Source organism: Myodes glareolus, chromosome 4 (genome assembly GCF_982192425.1).
Source record: "Myodes glareolus chromosome 4, mMyoGla1.1, whole genome shotgun sequence".
NCBI lineage: Eukaryota > Metazoa > Chordata > Mammalia > Rodentia > Cricetidae > Myodes > Myodes glareolus.
Genome location: NC_142029.1, coordinates 46,972,788 through 46,991,725, shown reverse-complemented (window position 1 = coordinate 46,991,725; position 18,938 = coordinate 46,972,788).

The window sequence follows — 18,938 nt, the reverse complement described above, 5'->3', positions numbered from 1 at the left end:
ACGTACAGCCTCTGAGTAAGGGAGCAAACTTTCCACAAAGATGGTTCTGGAGAAACATTTGTCAAAAGTTTGTGGAAGTCTCACTGGGTTCTTATTGTTGGTCCTTAGGTGGTCAAATTATAGGGTCATGGTGGGGTGAGGGTTACTACATAGAGAAGGGTTACTACATGATGGGCACTGTTCTCAGGCTATGGGGCTGAAGTCCTAGTGGGATGGGCAGTGCTACATGGGGGAGGTGCACAGTGTTCCATGCAGTCCTCAGGTGGTGAGGTGAGGCTTATTAATCCATTCTTAAATGTTCCTTCCTTACTTAAAGCATACTGCCATGCCATCCTCCCTATCCTCACATCTCTTCTTGATGCACATAGACGTTCAACCAGTGCACAAGTATGGAGGGTGAGGCTGATAAGGTTGATGTGACCCAGAAAACTGAGTCTCCAGCTCCAAAATAGTCTCCTGACCTTCTGGACATTATAGGTAAGTCTTTTCACAACTAGAAAACCAGGTATACAGACCCAAGGCAGTCTCCTGCCCTTGTGAATATTATAGATAAGTCTTCTCACATAAAAAATGAATAGTAAGTCGGGTTTTATTTTACTAATAGATTAAGTTATATGGTGCCTTTTATTCTAATCTCTTTGATCAGTCCATGACATCTAAGAATCTACTGCTCCCATATCTCACAGGCATGTTTGAAACTGAAGCATTCCTGATTTATTGTACAGTTATTAGCCGAAGGTGGTGAAAGAAGAAGGTGGAAGAACAAATGAACCTACCCCAGTCCCAGGCTAAGACTTCTACGGCAAGTCTGTGGTCAGTTCTCATCACATGAACTGCTGAGGTACAAGCTCTGCGGACAGATGACATCAACCACAACCGAAGGAGAACTGCTGATTAGATGCCCAGCACTCCACAGGGTGTGCTTGTGTGTTTCATCTGTTTAAATCATGTGGACTGTATTGTTATCCCTGGTTACAGAAATAGAAGCAGACTGGGAAACTAAGGATGATGCTCCAAAGCTGTGAGTTTGCATGTTACTCCAACACACTAGAAGACATGTGCCTCTCTCTTAGTTTTCTCTTCACGCTCTTAAAGAAGCAGTTACTAAAGGCTTTCATTATCTAGTTGAGCTAGTTAGTTTTATGTCAACTTGACACAAGTTAGAGTCATTTTGGAAGAGAGAACCTCAACTGAGAAAATGCTCTACCAAATTATCTGTGGGCAGGTCTGGAGGGCATTTTCTTAATTAATGATTCATGCAGTAGGGTCCAGCTCACTGTGGGGGGAGGTGCCACTTCTGGGCTGGCGGTCCTGCATAGTACAAAAAAAGCAGGCTGGACAAGCCATGAGGAGCAAGCCAGTAAGCAACACTTCTTTGTGGCCTTGGCATCAGTTTCTGCCTCCAGGTTCCTGCCTTGACTTACTGCCCTGTCTTCCACGGGTGATAGACTGACTCCAAGCTGTAAGAGGAAATAACCTCTTTCCTTTCTGATAGTGATTTATCACATTAGCACTAGTGCTATTCAATGGCCAGTTATATACCCAATAGGGCTCGTATATACTACTAGCATTACCTGTCTTTATGGCAGAAACTAGGAAACTCAATGGACTCCCTGGTTAAGGGTTAAACAAACTATCTGCAACTTACACTGTCTTTTATCCGACTTGGATCGAAGCCTTTTCTACCCCTAGAAAGGATGACTCACTGAGCCTAGGGGGCTCTCACTGATGGAAGAAGGGTTGCAGTGCCTGTTGGGGAGGGGTAGCTCTGTTTGGTTCTACTCAGCGAAGAACCTGAATTCTGATGCACATGGACTCAATCGCTGATAAACAGATCCTTCTGAACAATCTGGAAGCAATGCCTGTCCCTAGGACAACTGAGCCAAGAGGAGGTTACGGTCCTAATGTGTTGATAACAACCAGAGTGACATCAGAATGTGAGGTCTTCGGGACAGAGACCTTGCGATGGTTTTGGCACAGAGTATCCTATTGAGTCTTGTGTGTTTATGGGAAATATTAAATAATCATTCGCTTGGTGGTTGGGGAATAACATACTGCGAATGAGGGAATGCAAAGGGTGGGGTCAGGGAGATTTCTTGATGACAGAAGATAAGGAACTAGCGGCTGTGGGAGGCTTTTATGAGGCAGAGGAGTCTCTACAATGAGATACTAGGCTGGGTGTGTGGGCATGTTGGCAATTGTGTCTGTAGACGAGGTGAATAATAAAATATTTCTAAGAGTTTTTAAAGGTGTGAAAAATTAGAGAAGACAGATGGAGGAGAGAGGGCAAGTCAGCCTGTAGGGCTTGCTGGCAGACCTCCTGAGATTTCTGGACTGAGAGAAGTGCTAAAGAAATAGGGTCACGGGTTCTTTTCTTCAACAAAGAAAACAGAAAAAATGTCACAGAGTTCCAGAAACATTAAAGTTGCCACTCATCTTATGTGGAAAGGCAAGAGGCTGTGAGGGCAGAAATAGCCAGGTGGCTTCACAAAAATGACCGGCTGATGAGCAGGAATAGATAGAGTCAGGTTATTTCACAGTCTGTCAACAACGTTAAACCAAGCCTTCGGAATGGCATGGAGTGGCCAAGCAGAGAAGCATGGCCATACTCACTGGGGAACTTGGGTCAAAATGTGGGAGCATGCAGAGACTGCTTGAAAACAGAGTCAGAAGAACTACAAGGGGAAAAGGAGAAAGCCCTCTTGTGTTTATCAGTTCTGCAAAGATACCTCCTTTCATCTGGACTCTTATTTAGAGAGCAACTTCACCTCTATATCTCGGTGTTTATCAACAATGAGACAACTTTGCTCTTTCTCTTCTTTGGTTTTTCGAGACAGGGTTTCTCTGTAGCTTTGGACCCTTCCTGGAACTTCCTCTGTGGACCAGGCTGACCTTGAACTCAGAGATCCACCTGCCACTGCCTCCAAGGGCTGGGATTAAAGGCAGGCACCACCATCACCAAGCCGCTTAATATAAAATTATTTGCACAGAAGAGCCCTGATTGGGCTCACTGGAGGTCTGAGAGGTTGTAGGAACACCACACATTAAGAAAAACACGAGGTTGTACCCCCTCAGCCTTTTTGGTAGGAATGACCAAGTGGAATATAGAGCAGGGTGCCTACTGATCTATTGCCAGAAGAAATCAGAGATGATGCTAGTTGTAAAGAGGGACTAAGAACATGACAATGCCTGGGCATCCATGTATGGACAGTCACTGCCAGGAGTGACTGTAATATGGACAAGTTTCGACTCAGGCAAGCACATTGGTAAGAGGATGGCAGATTCACTGTCACACTTAGCACAGACTTTGAGAGGTCTCCACTATCCTCTGCCTCTTACAAAGACCCACCTATACACTATGTGGCTTTGGGAGCAGTGCTGGCCGGGAATGAAGCAGTGCAAGTCCTGTCTCAGACAAGATGCTCTGGAGCGCACTAATGGACACTAGCGCTCAGACAAGGACACTTTGAGAGGATTGATGAGAAACTAAGGAAGACTGAGGAATGGAGTGAGGCCAAAAGATGGCCCCACAAAGTTCATTAAGGTCACAGTCCCATTATATATTAATAATCATGTCTAGAGTAAGCCATTATTACGACTAAAGGAAAGAAGAGATTGTATATTCTAACTCTTCTTTCTAATACTTGTATTTCTTCCTGGAGCCTCCTACTTGATTTTTCTTATTTAATTGTGATGAGCAAGTATTAAGACAGTTTCTATGATCCTCTACCGGCTCCACTCAGATCTCTGTGGAGTCTCTTCCTCTTTAGAGTATGTGATGTCTGGCTTTCTTGTCATCATGCATTATGGAAAAGATCATGGAATATCATGCCCACCGTTCCAACTTAAAAGACTATAGACAGCGGACTCCACCTTCCTCCCAACTTTCTTTCCTCCGTGTCTCTCCCTAACTGGCTTTCAAAAAGGTGGCTACAGTGACTGACATGGTTAAGTCATCAAGACTATGAACTTGGATAAGAACCTTATAGGTTTGGAAGCCGAGCTTCCTTAGCTGAGCCCCACAGTGAGACCCCCTCCCGGGATAACACTTTGTCTAAGCCTTAAGCAGACTCAGCTAAGCCAAGCCTAGACCCCTAGCACTTAGAAATTGATACGATTAATGGGTGTTGATTTTAATCTTGTCAGTTTCTAGCAATTTGTTAGACAGCATAGAAAATGAATGTACTTACATTATCCATAATCCTTAGCAACATCTATTTTTCAACCAAGCAGATAAAGGATCTAGTGTAATCCTTTCTGTTTAAAATTCCTTAGTACTTTGCCCAATATAGAGAAGAAGCCATAGTTTAAGGCTCAGCTTGGAAGGCCCGAAGCACCCGTCACCTCTCCGTCCTGGCAATGTATTGCTTTCCCATTGCTCACTCTATCCACACCAGCCACCTTGCCAACTCTCCAATTCTCCAACATGCCAGTACACTACCTTTCCCCTTTGCCTGAAATTCTCTTTCCTCCGATTCCCGTAAAGCTTGCTCCCTCACCTCTTGCATGTTTTCCCGACTACTTCTGATGCATTTCCTCCATAGCGCTTCTGCTATCTAGCATAAGATGCAAACTGTGTCCACAAGCGGGGGGGTGGGGGGCTTTGATTTCCTTTGTTTACTGAGTTGCTACAGAGCCTATAACAAGTCTGACACATAGTACAGTCTCAAGAAATATTTCTTGAGATAAATTTCAAAAATGCATGTAACATTTCTTACTTCATTAAATTTATCATGAAATCTTGCCTTTAAGCTTAATCTATATCATATGGAATTTTCAAGACCAGTATCCATGGGGCTCTTTAGTGAAAACCAGTCAGTACAGTGGAGGACCAATGTCAGTCCAGCTCAGTGGAATCTTCTGTGCACCCAAACCGACCTCAGTTTTTGTAGATCTAGAGGCTCAACTCTTCTACCTTGAGGGCGGCCTGCCAAAGTCCCAAGTCAAGCTGCTTTTCATGGAACTAAAGTTCTCGATAAAGTCTTTCCAACTCACTGTCTATGCTTAAAAAAATGACAAATGTTGCTGCCTGAAAGTAGTTTACAAATAAGTTTTGCCTGCACCTGGTTATTGCTGTCTAGAAAAATTAAATCTCCAGGGCCTTGGGCCTGAAATCGCCACTGATGTCTACCAGGCAGCAAAACTTTAGACTCACAGACTCAGTTCTGAATGGAACCTGTGAGTCAGGTAAGTAACGTCATACCTCTGGAGCTGCAGAGTGTCAAGCAGAAGTCTGATAATTTCATCTGCCTAGAGAAAAGTTGCTAGAAAATGGAATATGTTGGGGCAATGGAAAGGGAGTTGACCATGGAGGTAAAAACCTGCTTCCTGATCTCCCATGCTATTGAGTAAGTAGAATTAACATAGTAAAAATGGCAACTTTACCAAAAGCAATCTACAGATTCAATGCAATGCCCATCAAAATCTCAGCAAAATTCTTTACACACCTCGAAAGAAGAATACTCAACTTCATATGGAAAAACAAAAAACCCAAGATAGCCAAACAATCCTGTATAATAAAGGAACTTCTAGAGACATCACAATCCCTGACTTAAAACTCTACTATGGAGCTACAGTACTGAAAACAGCCTGGTATTGGCATAAAAACAGAAAGGAGGGTCAATGGAACTGAATCAAGGACTTAGATATCAATCCACATACCTATGAACACCTGATTTTTGACAAAGAAACAAAAATATAAAATGGAAAAAAGAAAGCATATTCAACAAATGGTGCTGGCATAACTGGATATCAACATGTAGAAGAATTAAAATAGATCCATATCTATCACCATGCACAAAACTCAAGTTCAAATGGATCAAAAACCTCAACATAAAATCAACCACACTGAACTTCATATAAGAGAAAGTGGGAAGTACAGTTGAATGCATTTGACAAGAGATCACTTCCTAACTATAACCCCAGTAGCACAGACACTGACAGAAACAATTAATAAATGAGACCTTCTGAAATGGAAAAACTTCTGTAAAGCAAAGGACATGGTCAACAAGACAAAACGGCATCCTACAGAATGTGAAAACATCTTTACCAACCCCACATCAGAATAAATAATCCAATTAAAAAAAACAGAAAAAAAACAAAAATTGGATACAGACCTAAACAGAGAACTCTCAACAGAGGAATCTAAAATGGCTAAAAGACACTTAAGGAAATGCTCAATATCCTTAGTCATCAGAGAAATGCAAATCAAAACAACTCTGAGATTCCATCTTACACCTGTAAGAATGGCCAAGATAAAAAATACCGATGACTACTTATGCTGGAGAGGATGTGGGGTAAAGGGAACACTACTCCATTGCTGGTGGGAGTGCAAACTGGTACAACCCCTTTGGATATCAGTATGGCAATTTCTCAGAAAATTAGGAAACAACCTTCCTCAAGACCCAGCAATACCACTTTTGGGTATATATCCAAAGGATGCTAAATCGTACCACAAGGACATGTGCTCAGCTACGTTTATAGCAGCATTGTTTATCATAGCAAGAACCTGGAAACAACCTAAATACCCCTTGACTGAAGAGTGGATAAGGAAAATGTGGTTAACCCATTTCTATTATTTTGATTTTTACCATGAAGGTTGTAGCCTACCAGCAAGGTTCCAACTGGCAGCTCACATCTTTCCCCTCTGGTGACTCCATGGCATCTCCCTGATGCCCACCTTCTTTCTCCCAGCATTCAGTTTAGTTTTCCCAACTAGCTCTATTCTGCTCTATCACAGGCCAAAGCAGTTTCTTTCTTCATTAACTAATAAAAACAACACAAGGACTTCTCACAACATGGTGCATTTACACAATGGAGTACTACGCAGCAGAAAAAATGACATCTTGAAATTTGCAGGCAAATGGATAGATCTAGAAAACATCATATTGAGTGAGGTAACCCAGACCCAAAAAGACAAATATCATATGTACTCACTCATAAGTTGCTTTTAGATATAAAAGAGAAACCAGCCTACAATTCACATCCCAGATAACCTAGACAACAATGAGGACCTAAGAGCAACATACATGGATTTAAACTACACAGAAAAAGACAAGATCTCCTGAGTAAATTGAAAGCATGGAGATCATGAAAAAGGGTAGAAGGGGAGGGGAGAGGAAGTGGATAAAAATATATAGCTCAACAAAAACCAAAAAATTAAAAAGTAAAATAAAAACCTAAAAAAAAACCCCTGCTTTCTTTCCTCAACAAAGCTCCTGACTTCTGTTCTCTGCTTCATTTCTGTGTCTGTAAAATGGGAATGTAGTTCCTGTCTCACGGAGTTGTTATAACAAATAAATGTGATAAGATGTGTGAATTCTTTGTGACGGTAGCTGACACATAGGAGCTTGGTCAATGGTAGCTGTGATTAGTATTAAAGCCCCATTTCAGACAGTACCTTTTTGCTATGGGAGAGACACTGAAGAGCAATGTTATGAAGTGTGCTAGTGATGTGGCAATAAACACAACATAGCTAGATTTGAATAAAGACATGGATACTCAGAGGAGAGCACAGAGCTCCAAACCAAAGAACTGTCTTCAGCTATATTGGTACTCATCCACATAGATAGGACTGGTAACTGAAAAGAGTTTTCTAAAACTATGCAAACCTATTTGGTTTGACAGTTCATCTTACTATGAGACCTGGGAATCAATATTACATGTGGTTTTGAGTTCATATATGTTAGTATTTCTCTGTACTGGTAAGGTGGAGTAGATTGTTTCTAAAGTTCACTCAGGCCAACTCCAGTAAAGACTTCACCCCCCCCGCAAATATTGATATTATATTAGGATAAACTAGAGGAAGGACCTGCAGGTTAATTCTGAGAGCTCAGCCATCTATAGATGCACCACCAAGCCTGATAGGGCTACATTGCCCTTATATTAGATGAAAGATGTAACAGCTTGAGAGACTCAGCTGCCCTGAACTATGCTCTGGTGCCATGTCAGCAGAGTAGAGGAGCCTACCTCCTCCACAGAAATTTTGTAGACTCAGAGATCTCTTTGAAAAAAAAGGGGGGGGGATGGATGGGATAATAGATTAGTGTGAGCTTACTCACACTAATAATAATAGTGAGTAATAGAGTAAATACTTGTGAGCTATTATTTATAGGCAATTGACATTGGTATAGATTCTTTATATTAATACAAACTTAAGTTATGTTGAATATGTTCCTATTTTAGTCCATCATATTTGTATACCTAGGCAGTTATTTTGTCATATTGTATGTATGCATGCTTCTACCTCCGCTTAAAACATTTTTCTATATTGATACAATTTTAGGATATATTTATCATATTACAATGTACATTTTTACCTCTGGTCAAGATACTTATACATTGTTTACATTTTGAGGTCATTGTCTTCATTTGTTGCATAGTTGTTTATTGTATAATATTCTATATGAAGTCTTAGTCTTTAAGTTATATAGGTATTAAGAATTATAGATCAATAATCATCTATGTTTTGTATACTTATAGTTAGACTAATCAGGTTCTTTAGATACATAAAGATTGTATTCTGCATAGATAGGTAATCTTCAACCACTTCAAAGAGCTATAGAATATGGCATTTAAATAACTTAGGATTCTGTTGAAGTGAGACACCAATCTATTCCCGAGAGAATGTTGAGCACCAAAGACACTCCACTTGGATCTTGTTTTCTTCTTGAAAAAACTGGCCTTTGGGCAAAGAAATGCCCATGCCTCAACCACTGACAAGATACATGATGTCTGGAAATGGATAAGCAGGACTGTCAAATCTTACCAAGACAGGATAAGACAGTTTGAAAATTTTCTTGCCTCTGAAAATGGTCTGTCAGTTATTTTAGGCCTTAGCCAAAGTTGGTTGCTTCAACATTGCAAATGATACTTTTGGTGATTGCCCAGGGAGCCAGTTGTCTCTATGATTTGTTGGATATTTTTGGAAGTTGCTTGACTATACTTCCTGCTTACTCAAGTAATATTATTTCCCTTCTCAGAACTTTGATGGGATTGAAGACTAGATAGTCATTGTTACTTTCCTCTCATGACTTGGCCAAGTTATTCATTATACAAGACTTAAACTCATTAGGATAGGATAATTATTGAAACATTTATCACATGTTTCTTGCTTGATTTATTTGTTCTTATTGTATATAATTTTTTATTAGGCTTAGAACTCTCTTATTTGAACAAAAAGGGGAAGTGCTGTAGGAAATCTTACAGCCAGTAGCCTTTAAGTTACCTGCCCACTTGGGCATGGCCTCTTATACTATTTATGTCGATGTAAAGCAAGCATCCAGCCTCCTTTCCATCTGTGGGATTCAGTACCCTGGGAAAATGGACTTCAAACTGAGAAGTTGCCTTGATCACATTGGCCTATTGGTATGTGTGGATGTGTGGATAGAATAGGTGGGGCATTTTATTTTTTGTTGTTTGTTTTTCTTTCTTGTTTTGTTTTGTTTTTGTTTTTGTTTTTGTTTGTTTCTTGAGACAGGGTTTCTCTGTAGCTTTGGAGCCTGTCCAGGAACTAGCTCTTGTAGACAAGACTTGAACTCACAAGGATCTGCCTGCCTCTGCCTTCCAAGTGCTAGAGTTAAAGACATGCGCCACCACCGCCCACAATTTCTTGATCGATAGGAGGGCCTAGTGTAGTTGTCTGGCAGCAGCGGTGAGAAATGAGCCAACAACAAACCCATGTGGGAGTTTGGTGAAAGGGAGGTAAAAAGGGGAGCTGTGAAAAAGTCAATGGTAGGAAGAAAGTGTGGAGATAGCAGGGAGGGAAGCCAGAGCTTGCTTAAAAATGACTCCTTTCATACACATACAGAGTCGGGGGGGGGGCACACAACATAGCTATATAAGGCATGAATTAGTGACTTATGGAGGAGGGTCCCAGGCTATTTGCCTGACAAGGGCATGCGCATGTGTGATTGTAAGATCCTGCGGCTCGCTAGCTATTTGCTTGAGTACCAGTGAATGTGTCCTGCCTACTGACTGGAGGACAAGTATAATGACTATATACTAACACCTAGTCTACTGTGGGCAGACTTTTTTACTTACTGTTACTCGATATAACACCTGAGACGTCACTGGTCACCTTGTGCGAAATTCCACAAAATCTCTGTTGTATTTTCTATGTTTCAAGAACAATTGATTCCCTTAGGACCTGTGGGCTGAACTGGATCCAGTTCTTCTCTTGTGCTCCCTAACGTTTCTTTCCCCAAATCTCTTTCTTTTAAGTTCTTACACATCACATTCCCTTCGGCAAAGTTGCCTATGCAGGTTGAATATCCAGTCCTACTGTGTGCTATGTACATGCTTGTTTATAAGTGCATTAATGTGCTGGGGCTATTGTGGGCATTTTCTGTCCAACTACCTCACAACAATCCATCTCATTCCTGTTAATATTTGTTCATGGTCTGGAGTCACACCCATTTTCAGTAGAGAATTGAAATTCCTATAGATTGTTATTTCTAATTGAAAGCTTGTGGCTTTTCTTCCTTTACTATTGTTTTTGTTTTTTTTAAAACTAATACCAGAATTTCCGCCAAAACAATTTGAATTTATTAAACTGGTTATTTACAGTTCCAAACACAGACATGTACAGGTAGACAGTGGCTGCATCATTAACTGATAATTACTATTTCACTAATTTGTGACTTTGGAGACTACAAGTCTTTCAAGGACTAAGGTTATTTATTCTATCTTTAAAAGTCTTCTACTTATGATATTTTTTCCAAGTGCAAGGATTACCATATAATACTCGCTCAATCTCAGTTGTGATACCCTAGTGAAAGAATGGGAGCTGGGGATGAAACTCAGTGGCAGAGCTCATCATTGGCATGAACAAGACGCTGTGTTCAGTAAACAACACAGCAAAATAATAATTAATTTATTAGCAAAGAGTGGTATAACAAATTAACAAAGGGTGGTGAACAGTATATTAAATATTTTTTAAAATTATACTCTATATTCCTGAGACAGTCTGGGAAGGTATCTTGTATTTTTTTCACTCCTTAACACAATTTATAATCAGTCACTTTCTCAGAACACTGTAAAGCTAAAATGCCTAGAATAATTCCTCTTAAGTTGTTATCAAATGCCTTAAAATACATTGGTTTATTTATGTTAAGATTTTTATTGGAAGTCTGAAATCTGGACTGCTTTCCTCCCCTATGCTGAGTTTGACATTTTTGAAGAATTTAGGCATGCTGAGACTACACCATCTATTTTTAGAACACCTTTAAATCTTTTTCAGTTACTTTGAAACTTCTGAATGTGTACAAAGTGTCATAAAAATAAACGCTAATGACCATGCCTGTAGTTTAGAACCAGTGAATGTATTTCCTTAACTAATATATGTTTATCTATGAATAATATGAAAGGGACACTTTTTAATTTATTCAACAAATATGCACAAAAACTAGACTTTCAAGATTTATATTAATATATATCCAACCATGGAAAAGTCCTCTCGCTGCAACTTGAAGTACAATTAATATTGAGTAAGAACTGGAGGGAACACCAGGAATGATGACAAACTTCATCACTTCTTCTTTCTTGGCAATAAAACTTGGGTTCTAGGTGAAAGTTGAAAGTTGTCAAACTCCTGGCCCACAGATCTCCAAATGGCTCAGGCTAGTTTCCTGCGGAACCACAGACTTGGATAAGATAGTAGATGAGAAGCCCCCTTTGCTGTGACCTGTGAAAAAAAAAAAACCAACAATAAGCATTAGTCTTCTTTTTTCCTATAAGAGGTAATAGCCGAAAATGAATGAGAGTAAGCGAATAGAAGTTTGTGTCAAACAATGGATAAGCAAAGACAGGACCCACTTCTCAATCATACTATACAGCTGGGACTCAGGCCGGCCAAGTAGACGCTCCACACACCACAGGAATGGCTCCCTGGAAGGACATGATCAGAAATATGGAGAGCCCACTGGGAGCTGGATATACCATGAACAAAGAAAAGTGGTGTCAGCATACTCTGGGGCAACGGAGACTGACGTGTGTGATGAGTGAGCCTGACGTTGAGGTTCTCTATGGGCAGTTCAAAGAGAATCTCTCAGGAAGGAAGGAAGCGTCCTGCCTATGTGATCAGCAGTGAGAGAGCTGAGAGGTGCGATGCAGTCTTTCTAGAACCAAATAAACAGAACCCCCCCAAAACAGCTTGCTCTGCATCTATGTGGAGACTGTGAAGGGCAACAGAGGCAATCAGAGCCCTGATAATGTTACCAGCTCTGATAAATGGTTCCCTTTTGTGGGTTCTGTCTCACTGGCAAAGAATTTAAAACCAGACTCAGAAGAAAATTTGAGAATCGTTTTATTTAGAGTTTGAGAGAAAAATAACAACAGGGCAAGCAAATTGTGAATCTCTGAAGCTGCCAGGGGGAGGGAGATGGACAAAGGAAGAAAGGCACGGTGTTTTGGGTCAGGCTTGTTCAGCAATGGGGCAAACAGCTGCATGGGAGCTGGGGAGGCTTCAGTAAAACAGTGAGATTGCCAGAGTGTCAGAACAAGCACGTTCAGGACTGGGCTGGTACCTACAGGAGGCGCAGAAAGAGAGAGCAGGAAATGGTCCACCTTCTGAGTTGGAATTCAGAAAAGCAGTCAAGCTTATCAATGAAGACCTATAAGTAACTGCACTGAGGGAGGGGCTTGTGGAATTTATAAGTACAGCATGTTGTTTCAAGGCACACCTCAGAGAGAAGAGCAAACCTAGCCTCTCCCCTTTGCAAGTTCAAGATGAGTTTGTGGTTCTACATAGTGCCTGCCCCCTTGTCCCTTGGCATGCAAGCTAAATCACATGGTGTGGAGCCTACCACTAATCCCTGAAAAGCTATTAGAGTCAAAACCTCCTTTGTTAGGGAGATGGGAAAGCTGTTCCCTACAGTACCCCTGGTCATGGTGTGCACAGTGGTCACCCTAATGAAGCACCTCTCTGACCCCAAAGTTGTTTTTGTTCTTCGGAGCCTGTTTCCTAATAAAGCTACTGTGTAAAGTAACTTTGTATCAGCTTTCTGCCAAGTCTTAGTCGCTATTCTGTTGCTAAGATGAAACACCATGACCAAAAGGAAGTTGGGAAGGGTTTATTTGCCTTATACTCCAATATCACAGTCCATCAATGAAGGAAGTCAGGACAAGAACTCATACAGGGCAGGAACCTGGAGACAGGAGCTAAGGCAGAGGCCATGGAAGGGTGCTGCTTACTGGCTTTCTCATGATGGTTTACTCAGTCTGCTTTCTTATAGAACCGAGGATTATCACCCCAAGGACAGCACCACCCACAATAGGCTGGGCCCTGCCCCATCAATCACTAATTAAGAAAATTCCCTACAGCCAGATTTTATGGAAGCATTTTCTCATGACTCGAGCTTGTGTAGAGTTGACAAAAAAACTAGCCAATAAGATTCCCCCTCTCCTAGAAAACATCAACTTCTGTGCTCCCCAATACTGGGTGGATCCTGAAGCGTATCTTCCCTATATATGCTGCAAGTTTGGGAAATCTGATGTTTGCAGTTCTTGTGCAGATAAACACAGCTCCCATGAGTTCATCAGACAACCATACTGTCTCCAGAAGACAGCGTTTCATGGCACTTCTCCCTTTCTGTGGCTCTTACACTCTTTCAGTCTCTTCTTCCATGGTTTTTCCTGCTATTTCTACTCTCTCTTCCCCAACCCCTCCTCCTTTAACTTCCTAACGACATTCTGTATCTTTAAAGTTTTTAAATTGTAGATTTCAGCAAATTTCAATTTTCCTTTTCATCAATTTTCCCTTCCTCATTTTTTAATTGACGTAATACTAATCCTATCTTTGCCAATTTCCCTGAGTACCTAACATCATAAATGTCATACTATTATAATCTCCCATAATTGCTGAAGTTAAAGGTATGGCTGTTTTTAAATATTATGGGGCTTTTTTGCACAATGAGCCTATCCAATGTTCTGCTTGTTTTTGATTTGAATATTCTATTCTCAAAGTGGTGTTTATAACTATTTGTCTTAGTTAGGGTTTCTATTGCTGTGAAGAGACACCACGGCCACAATGACTCTTATAAAGGAAAAGATTTAATTTAGGTGGCAGCTTACAGTTTTAGAGGTCTAGTCCATTATCATCATGGCAGAGAGCACGGCAGTGTGTAGGCAGACATGGTTCTGGAGGAGCTGCTACAGGCCGCAGGAAGTAGAGTGTCATACTAGGTGGTATCTTGACCATATGTAAAATCCCAAAGCCTGCCTCCACAGTGGCACACTTCCTCCAACAAGGTCACACCTACTCCATCAAGGCCACACATCCTAATTATGCCACTCAATTTGGGGGTCATTTTCTTTCAAACCACCACACTATCTGTGGACTTGAGCCTATGCATTGAGATTTTAGCTTCTGGAGAAAACCCCAATATAATAAGGAAAAACAATGACTCCACCCTACTACAAGTAAGTCCAACTTGAACACAACCAATACTTCAACAGAAGGAGTACAGCTGACACTGAAATGTCCAATCAATAAGAAAACACAACCACCCAAATCCCGATGTATAAATACAAGAAATATGAGAAATTAAGCCAATATGACCAGTATGAAAAATACCAAATGTACAGTAAGGAATTCCAATCAATGTGAATAGATGAAATCCTAGCCAAAGAAATTTTAAAAGTATATATTTAGATATTTAACAAAACTTCCAAATAAATATAAAGTACAAATAAATGAATGAATGAAATGAGCCAACACAGATTATGATATATTTAGTAAAGAGACAACAATAAACTTTAAGAAATAAAAAGCTCATTAAGTCAAATAAAAATCTTACTTGAAAGCCTCAGGACCAAAATGGATCAAGTGGAAGACACAATATCAGGGATGTAAAACAGGATAGATGAATTAGAACATTCAGATACTGGCAGAGATAAAAGAATAAGAAAATATAAACAGAACATATAAAGTCTTTGGGATACCATTAAAAGATCAAATTTATAAATCATGGGGACAAAACAGTAAAAACTTCAGAGCAAAGGCACAAAAATAAATAGAATAAAATCATAGCAGAAATTTCCCCAAATCTAGGGAAAAGTATAATCATTGATAGTCAGAAGGCATTTGGAATACCAAACAGACAAGACCAGAAAGGAATCTCCCCTTCTCATATCATAGTTGAAGCACTAGGAATAGAGGACATCAAGTCACGTCAGAAGTACCTCAGATTTCTCTTCAGGAACTCTAAAAACCAGAAGCGAGCAAGCTCTGAGAGGCAGTAATGCTAACCAAGATTATGATAACCGGGGAAACTATCCATTACACTGGAAATGAAAAGAAAACCTTTCCATAATAAAGACAAGCTGAAGGAAGCTGTGACCACCGAGCCGACACTAGAGAAGATACTCAAAGGAATCCTATGCCCTGAAGAGAAAGATCAGCTCATGATCACATTAAGACAGTAAACCAGAAATAGGAAAACACACTACAAAACTAGCTAAATGACAGGAATTAACACACACATTTCAGTAACAAGTCTTAATGTTAATATTTCATTAATTCTTCAGGAAAAAGACACTGAATAGCTAGTTTTATTTTAAAATAATATCCTTCTATTTTTAAAATAAGTTCCATTAAATTTTTTTCTCAAGAAAAAATTTCTGAAGAAAGGGTTTGAGTAAAAGGATCCAGAGATTCATTCCAAGCAAAGGAATTAGTCCAAGCAGGTGCTGCCATCTAAAACAGATTTTAAGCTAAATTCAGGTCACTTCATATTTGTCAAGAGAATAATCCATCAAGAGAACATTATAATTCTAAACCTATATGCACCAAATTTCATAAAACAATACTACTAGATGTAAAAACACATATTAGCCTCAACATAACAACAGTGGGTAGCTTACAGTTCCCACTCGCAAGAAGAAACTAGTCATTCATACCACCCAGAAACATCTGAGTTCAATGACAACATGGGTCAAATGGATCTAGCAGACATCTGTACAGCAGTCCATCTGAACACTATCGAATACATATTCTTCTTAACAGCCCGTGGAACTGTCTCAAAGAAAGATCAGACATTGGGACACAGAGTAAATGTCAACAAACACGGAAAAATTGAAGTAACAGCTTTTATTCTGTTAGAGCACAATGGCATAAAAGTGCAAACCAACAGCAAGAGAAATGACAGAGAACACCCAATATCATGAAGACTGAACAGCATACTGTGAAAATGAATGGGTCATTGTGGAAATCAGGAGAGAAATTCCAAATATTAAAATACAATATATAAATCTCATGGTCAGCAAGGAAAATACTTTAAGAGGGAAATTTACAGTTAGACATGCCAAAATTAAAAAAAGACGTATCAGTGACCTCAACCAAATAACTTAATGGGACAACTTAGGGCCTTGGAAAAATGACTATCCAAAACAGAAATCAGTATGTGAGAACAAATAATAACCATCAGGGAAGAAGCTGATGGTTCTTGACACAGGAAAAAATACAGTTACTCAATGAAGCATGAAGTTGGTTATTTGAAAAGAGAAGCAAAATTGGCAAGCCTTAATCAAACTAACCAAAATAAACAGAGAATACCCAAATTAGTAAGGTCAGAAGTGATAAAGGAGACCTTACGACAGAGATTAACAAAACCCAGAATATTACTAGATACGCCCTAAAAACTTATGTATTGGGCTTGGATAAAGCGTTTACCATAATGCATGAAGGCCGGAGTTTGGATCCTCAGCATTGTGTAAAAGGGCTAGGAAGTAGTACCTGCCCATAACCCAACTCTGGGAAAGGCAGAGACAGACAACTACAAGGGCTCACTGGCAGCCATTCTAGCTCCAAGTTCATTTTGGATAGCAATAGAGAAAGACACTCAGCATTGACATTTGCTCTATATATGACATGAGCGTGGAGGAATAACTGTCTGGGAGAATAAAGGGAACTATTAAGAGTAGGGGTGGAGACAGAGGAGGAGAGAAAAGTATGAAAAGAAGTACATTGTCAAAGTATACTTGTATAAAAATGTCCTTTTGAGTCTCAGTGCTTAGTACAATGAAAATGTCATCTTAAAAAAAGTGTAAATGAGCTGGGCCATGATGGCACACGCCTTTGAACTAAGCACTCGGGAGGCAGAGACGGAGCCCTTTGAGTTCAAAGCCAACCTGGTTTACAGAGCTGGTTCCAGGACAACCAGGACTACACAAAGAAACCCTGTCTCAGAAAACAAAACCAAACAAAAGCGTAGTCAAAACCATGTGAATTGTTGTTCGTGACTGATTGATTGATTTATAGATAATGGGGTTAGAAACCTTTTTCAAAATGCACTACAGAGTTCATAGAGCCACTGAACGACACCAAAAGAGCCATACAGATCAATGGAACAGGATAGAGAACCCAGATATAAACCTGCACAGCTATAGCTTCAAGTAGAGGCTCAACAGCTCTTTAAAAATATTATTGAAAAATTAAAATATCGCTATGCTCACATGGAATAATGTCAGATGTTACATTGTGAAATTGTTATATAAATTGCACGTTTGTATCTGACCAGTGTTTAATGTACTACTCTTTTTTTAAGTGTGAATTGTGGCCCCCAGAATTTGAAAGTCCCTGAATTGGGAGTCTAGGAAAGATTTGTTTTACAAGCTGAACTAAATGTGAAAATCTGCAGTCCATCTTGACGTCTGGATCTTTGCTGCAAATATCTGACTGGCAAAACACGTGAGCAGTTGATCAAATTCCTATCAGCTAAAACAATGAGTGTCATTTACGGTGAGATTTGAGGAGGTCGATCTTCCTCACAGCAGCCGCAAGTGGTGACCTGGTTGGGAATTCTCACTCACCACTTCAGGTTGGACAGCCAAGGTCCACAGGCTCACAGAGAGCAAACAGAGCCCAGAGCCCAACATGTTAAAACCTTAACAGACCTTGGAGACAGTGGAGCCCACCCCCTCATTTTATGTGCTTGCCAAGAAAAGGGTGTGAAAATCTCCTGGGGTGCTGGGATGGCTCACTAGCTTCTTTCTCTCTCTCTTCACTACCTCCACTCCTCCACTGATAATCCTGCTTGACATGTGGGATTGGATGGGACAGAAGTGTGCTGGCATCCTCGGAATGGTGACCTCTCCACTTTATACAAAGCCAATCAGTATGAGGTCTTTCCCAAGACAAAACATGCCAGTGATTACCAAATGATGTACAGTTGTTTGCAATATAGATAACGCTCCAATAGGGACCTCACTAAATATCCTCTAAAAACTCCCATTATCCAAGACCTCTGGCTGAACTTCAACCCTCTGTTCAAAGAAGAAGAAGAACAGTTCTGGGTTTGTTCACCACCATCATTCCAGCTCCACTTCAGACTCTCTAATTGCCATGTAAATGCTTCTATCCACCTTCTACAAAACTTAGACAAAGGAAAGCATCAAGCCCTACATATAGATATTTAGTTAAGGAAAAGTGGGTTGAATAACTTTAATCTTCAACACTATGGTGCCTATAAAAAAAAAAAAGGAGAGGGTGGCTATCTATTATTAAGTCCTTAGGAGTGTTTGCCTTTCTATGGAACAGATATGTTGTTATTGGTCAGTAGTACCCAATGGTTTAAAAAACGAAAGACTTCTGAACAATTGATTGGCATTTTCCCCAATTGGGAGAAATGATGCTACATGTAGGGTAACACACATACACGCACGTCTGCATGCACACACACACACGTGTACCCATACCCGTTTTGTTTTGTGAAATTTATTCATTTGGTTGGATGCTTGCCAAACTCCCACAGCAAAAAGAAACATGCAGTTTGTGCAAAAAGAGACATGGAGTCAGTGTGTCATTCAGTTATCTTTGGTACCCATTGCTAAATGATTCCATGTCTTAGAGTTTCTGTTAGGTTGCTAGCAACTTGAGTTTCCTGTGCCTATCACTGATGGCGTTTCTCTCTCACTTCAGGGCAATAGGCTCCAACTGAAAA